The 6,215-nt window shown below is 38.7% G+C and overlaps 1 pseudogene; it reads left to right on the top strand.

The window, feature by feature from the left end:
- The first annotated feature begins 1,653 nt into the window (after window positions 1–1,653).
- Window positions 1,654–2,497, top strand: LOC136063111 (G-type lectin S-receptor-like serine/threonine-protein kinase SD2-5; annotated as a pseudogene).
- The last annotated feature ends 3,718 nt before the right edge of the window (window positions 2,498–6,215 follow it).

Here is a 6,215-nt window from a genome sequence, read left to right as displayed (position 1 = left end):
CATAGTTGATAACTCATCAAAACTCAGTTTAGTGTTCCTGGTTCGAATTGCTGACCTAAATGCATTGAAATCTTTGGGAAGCCCCTTCAGAGTTATGTGAAGTAGCTCATCATCATCAATTAGTACACCAACAACTAGTAGCTTATCTCTCACTACTTTAATCTTTTGCAAGAAAACATCAATAGAATCTGCTCCCTTCTTAAGGTTATGAAGTTCACCTTTAAGATTCATCACATGAGACCTAGAGAATGAAGAAAATCTATTCTCCAATACCTTCCAGACTTCTAACGCAGAAGTGCACCCAACAGTTAGTGCTAGAATTGATGGTGAGAGAGTTGAACTGATAAAAGTCAATAAAGCTTTCTCCTTTGATCTCCAGAGAGTGTAATCTGGATTCACTATTGAGGTAAAATCTCCACTCAGATCCTTGAGAAATTTCTCTGGAATCAATTGTGGTTCTTCGAGTAACTCAAACAAAGAGTAGGTCTCCAAAATCATTGAAATTTGGTGTTTCCAGACAATATAGTTGGCATTGTCTAGTTTGATTGTCATCATATTTGACATATTTGACAAAAGAAGAAGTGGCTGATTCATTACATTGATTGTGGAACCAGAGGTTGTTGAAGAAGTAGCAGCACTTGAACTTGAGGACGCCATAGAAGGATTCTGTACAGGAACTTCAGGATTTTCCTGCTCTGATACCATGAAGAAAACTGTGTTGATTTGTAAAACAAAAATTTACTGAGATGAACTTTGTTTGTGAAGTAAGAAAGAGAGATAGAAAAATGAGAAGGAAAGAAAGAGAGATAAACAGAGAAGAAGAGAAAGAGAGAGAGAGAGAGAGTTTAACAAAGAGAAGAAATCTGTATATCTTTCTTAATGATAAAAATGTGGATACAAGAATATATATATATTACACTGAAGCTCTCTAACTGCTTGATAACCAACCCAGAATATACGGAGCTTGTAACTAACTCTGCACCAGAAATGATAACTGACTTTGGCGCCAGAACTAACGGCTTCAAGCACAGAGAAGAACGACACCGTTTCCATCCTTCAGAAGCTTTGTATTTTATCTCTTAAAACGGTGCGCTGCACATTAATTAAAACGGTGCGTTTATGTTCTTTAACTTCAAGTGAAACGGTGCGTTGCACTGAGCTTTGATAATTCATCTTCAACCTCGCACCAGCTCAACCATTGTCATCCTTGTTTTGATTCTTTGAACTGAAACTCTTATGAACATTAACAGAACCAAGAGGGTTTCCAGTGGAAGGAAGTGGCTGATCTTCTCAAAACGATAACTGTAGTTATCCTATGGTTTGCGGCACTGACGGAGTTTGTAAAAACAGCCAGTGTAGTTGTCCTCTACCCGAAAATGGGACAGACTATTTTAAGGAAGTGAACGAAAGGGAGATTGACAGTGGATGTTCCTTAATTACTCCCATCTCTTGCGAATCTTCCCAAAATTGGCATATTTTGGAGCTTGAGAACGTTACTTTAACCACAATGTAGAACTCCAAAACGTAAATTCAGAGTTTTGCAAACAAGCATGCTTAAAAAATTGTTCCTGCAAAGCTGCTACTTTCATACAGGACTCTTCTGGAAGTCCCTATATCGGGTCGTGCTCTTTACAATCCCAATTTTATTCACTTATGAATGCGGTGATGATGTTTGATGCTTATAATTATTCTGCGTTTATAGCATACATCAAGGTGCAAAATGTCTCAAGTGCAGTCCCTCTTTCCCCAAGATCAGTTCCTTCTCGAGAGGAGACAAACCATGGAAAGAAAAGAAATGGGCTTGTAATAGTACTGGGGTCCAGCGTAGCAACTATTTTTGGTCTGTTTCTTCTAATTGGGATATTGGTTTTTTGGTTTTGGAAAAGTAAAAATTTTGATGAAGTTGATGAGTACTATTTAGATCATGTACCTGGAATGCCCACACAATATTCTTTTAAGGATTTGCAAGTCATGACGAGGAATTTCAAGAAGAAGTTGGGTGCGGGTGGATTTGGCACAGTTTTTGAAGGGGCTCTAATTGATGGCACTAAAATTGCTGTTAAGCATCTTGATGGTTTTAGTCAAATAAGGAAATCGTTTTTAACTGAAGTTGAGACAATTGGTAGCATTCATCATCTCAACTTGGTAAGATTGACTGGGTTTTGTGCTCAAAAATCTCATTTGCTTATTGTTTATGAGTACATGTTTGATGGGCCTTTGGATAAATGGATTTTCCACAAGACACGAGAGATTAATTTGGATTGGCAACAGAGAAAGAAGATCATTCTTGACATAGCAAAAGGACTTGCTTATCTTCATGAAGAATGCGGTAGAAAGATAGCTCACTTAGACGTTAATTAGACCTGAAAATATCCTCCTAGATGAGAATTTTAATGCAAAAATTGCTGATTTTGGTTTGTCTAAATTGATTGATCGAGACCAGAGTCAAGTTGTAACAATTATGAGAGTAACTCCTGGCTATTTGGCTCCAAAATAGTTGACTTCAATAATTACTATGAAAGTAGATGTGTATAGTCTTAGAGTTGTGCTATTGGAAATATTGTGCGGTCGGAGACATTTTGATAATTCTCAACTAGAGGAGGCAATGCATTTACTATGACTGTTCAATGAAAAGTTACAGGAGAAGCAGTTGTTGGATCTATTGATGAGTACAGTGAAGATATGCAATTACATGGAGCTGAAGTTGTGGATATCATCATGATGAGGGTTGCTACTTGGTGTTTGCAAAATGATTTTACAAAGAGGCCTTTTATGTCAATGGTTGATAAGGTCTTGGACGGTGTTGTCGACGTTGAAGAGAGCCAGTGGCGACGCCACGTTGAAGTCAGGGTGTTCTTAGGAACACCCTGACTTGAAAAAAAAAATTAATATATAATAATTTTTTTTTTTTTTTTGACGTGAATAAAATTGTAATTATAAAATTAAGCGGAAAAAAAAAAAAAAATATATATATATATATATAACCAATCTACAACATTTACATTGCAGCAGCTAGTGGCTCTTGACAAATCTATGAGACATAATTTTAAGGAATGACAAGATGAAGAAGCATGAGATAATCCATGACAAATATGAAAAGAAAAAAATTCATGCATGAGAAATTAGATAAATCTATTGCGAGATGAATAAGACCCGATAATCATGTCATTCTGTTACCTATACATATAACTTCCCCAGCAAGAGTAATGTAGTTCAACTGTTCAAGTTGAGAGCTCAACAAGATACACAAGGCCACAAAAGAAAAGCATGGTTTAAAAGCTCAGAACATAAAGCAAAAATCATGTATCCTATCGGAGAGTAGCTAATTAAGCAGTTTGTTGAGCAATGCTATTAAATGTGCACCAAGCACATATTGCTTTGTCCAGTTATCCAATGTATGCTGTTGTTAAAAATCTTCAATAATTTCTAGTCTATACACAAATCACACAAACCAAACATGTACTAAACTTTCGGTAAATAACAAATTATGGGGCTGCAAAGTTACTGATCAGGCTTAAAACAATATGCCTTTGTTGCAATTTTCAGTAAATTCCACAGAATGCAAAGCAAATCTGATTTATTAAGGCTTCAGTTTTCAATGCTAGCAACATTTATCAATTATTTGTACCTGAGCCACAACGTCATTGCCTCGGTAAATAGTGCAGGACTTCTGGAAAGGACAACCTTTCACTTTTAACGTAGAGGCTGAGTCTTCCCCATTCTCACCAACAAGAAATACCTCTAACTCTGTTCTGGTGAGCTTGTTCACCGTCCTCTGCACTCTGAATATACACTGCTTTTGATCGTCTTCACCCGTGAAGCCTTGCCACGACCCATTCTACAACAACAGCCATTAAACCAATCAAAACCCATATCCAAAATTAGAAACTCAATCACATATAAGCCTCCATTTTCTAATTCAAACATTTGCAATGTGCATTTTAAACTACATAATTTTTTCAATCAATAACCAAAATTCATATTGGCAAGTGTTTGACCTTCAAATTTCAATAATATTATCAATGCTTTCATAGTTTTAGCTTATCAACAAAAATGGAAAATAAAAACATGTTGGTTTAGACATTGTTTCAAACAATTGGTGGGCATTGCAAATTAAACGCAGAAAGAGATAGACTCACGCGGTAACGGTAGATGGAGATTAGGGGATTTCCCGTGGAACCGAGGAATAGCCTCTTATTTTTAGGTGAGGATTGACGGTTGACTCTGAAAGTAACATTACCAGAGGCATTGGCGAACCCGAGATCGCCACCTATAAGGCCTGGATGTTTTTTCGACACAAAGAGATCCACCGGGATCGGCGAACTGGCCATGGATGAATTGTACGGAAAATTTGGAACCCAAAATTGTTTCGTTTGTTAGAAGCTAGGCGATCGAATCAGACGCGTCAGCCGACTTTTTGTACTTGTGAAAAATGAAAACACCACTGGGTAGGAACCTTTTGGTGAAGCATATATGTAAAAGTAAAATTCATGAACTCAAACGCTCGGCTACTTCCATGGACTTGTTCATAGGAATGGCAACGGGTCGGGTTCGGGCTGGGTTTTTTCATACCCGGACCCGACCCGTGGGGCAAAATCCGTGGCCCGGACCCGGCTCGTTTAGGGTACCGGGTTTTTTTTCGAGGCCCGGACCCGCCCCAGCCGGGCTCCATGGGCCCAGCGGGCCCCGTTTAGGGATTGGGCCCAATTCGTGGCCCAACCAAAAAAAAAAAATACAAGCACAAACACAAACATCAACAACACAAATACACGGCAACACAGCAACAGCAACACAAATACAAATACAAATACAAATCAATCAACATTGAAGCATCAGTCTTACTGAAATGAGATTTTTAGACAATAAACAATAAATAAACATAAAAAATAGAGGAAACAAAACTCTATTTATGGACCGATTCTTACATGAATCCTCAAACATGAAATACCCAAAAACAAAAACTATTAAGAGGAAATGAACCCAAAAAAAAAAAAATAAATAAAGAACTCAAACAGTAGCTTCATCAGCGGTGGTTTCAGCAATCTTCGCCTGACCTCACAAGATTCATGCTCCTCCGTGACAAACGGCGACCACCACGAGATCCGTGCACCTCCACGACAATCGACGACCACCACGAGATCCGTTGACGCACAGCGACAGAGAATGTCTGTTGTGGGAAAAGAGTAGAGGCAGTTTGAAAGTTGGGGATTAAGAGTTTGGAAGCTGGCTTCGTGCTTCAACACCGAACCCGTATCGGCAAACAGTGATCTGTGTGGCAGGGCTTGACGAGGAATATTTGAGGGAGGATTATGGCTTGCATAGTGATGGAGATAGGGACGAGTTTGAACCAGGGAAGGATGAGAGAGGCAGTTGAGTTGAGAGAGAAATGAGTTTTAGTGTCGGAGGGAGGCTGAAATGATGAGGGAGGGAGGCTGAAGAAAATGAAATGAGGGATTAGGGATTAGGGTTAGATAGGTTTATATATATAGAGAGGGTATTTTTGTAATTTAGGGAACCGGGTTTTTAAACGGGTCGGGTCTCGGGTCGGGTCCGGGTTTTTTGATAAAACCCGGACCCGCTTCGGGTTTTTTTTTTTAAATCCATACCCGACCCTATTTCTAATCGGACCGAGTAAAACTCGGTCCATTAGGGTCGGGCCGGACCGGATACCCGCGGGTCGGGCAAAAATTGCCATCCCTACTTGTTCAAGTTTTTTAGAAGCAGTAATAAGCAAAATAATTTTTTGTCGTTTTACTTTTACTATTTATTTTATTTTCAAAAGCGAGACAGGCAGATTGTCCTATAAATAAATAGAGGGGCTTTTTTGGGTGGGGGGGATAATTTTAACTATTTTATTGAAGACGATTTCTTTAGTTAGTTTACACATGAGATAGATTCGTTTAATTCTTAACTATCATGATACGTGTTCTTGGAGGCGTGATAATCAGGCCAAGAGTAATGGCCAATTTCTCACTATGACTAAGAACCATCTCTTCCTTTGTGTGATCATCCACATTTTGCATAACCATGCTTGTGTGTCACAGGATCAAATTTTTCTTTTAAATTTTCAGCCTGTGATGGCACTAAGTCCCTGACTTAGTCTTAGCCAACACTCCACACACACACTGCAGCAATCACTTAGAACAGAATTATTAAGAAAATTTGCACACACAGCACACACAGTATTTACAGGGCATCAACCCCAACCTTTATTA

This window comes from Quercus suber, unplaced genomic scaffold (assembly GCF_002906115.3).
Source record: "Quercus suber isolate HL8 unplaced genomic scaffold, Cork oak 2.0 scaffold_20, whole genome shotgun sequence".
NCBI classification, from domain to species: Eukaryota; Viridiplantae; Streptophyta; class Magnoliopsida; order Fagales; family Fagaceae; genus Quercus; species Quercus suber.
Note: the sequence above shows the minus strand (reverse complement) of the source record. Positions and strands in the feature narration are given on the sequence as shown.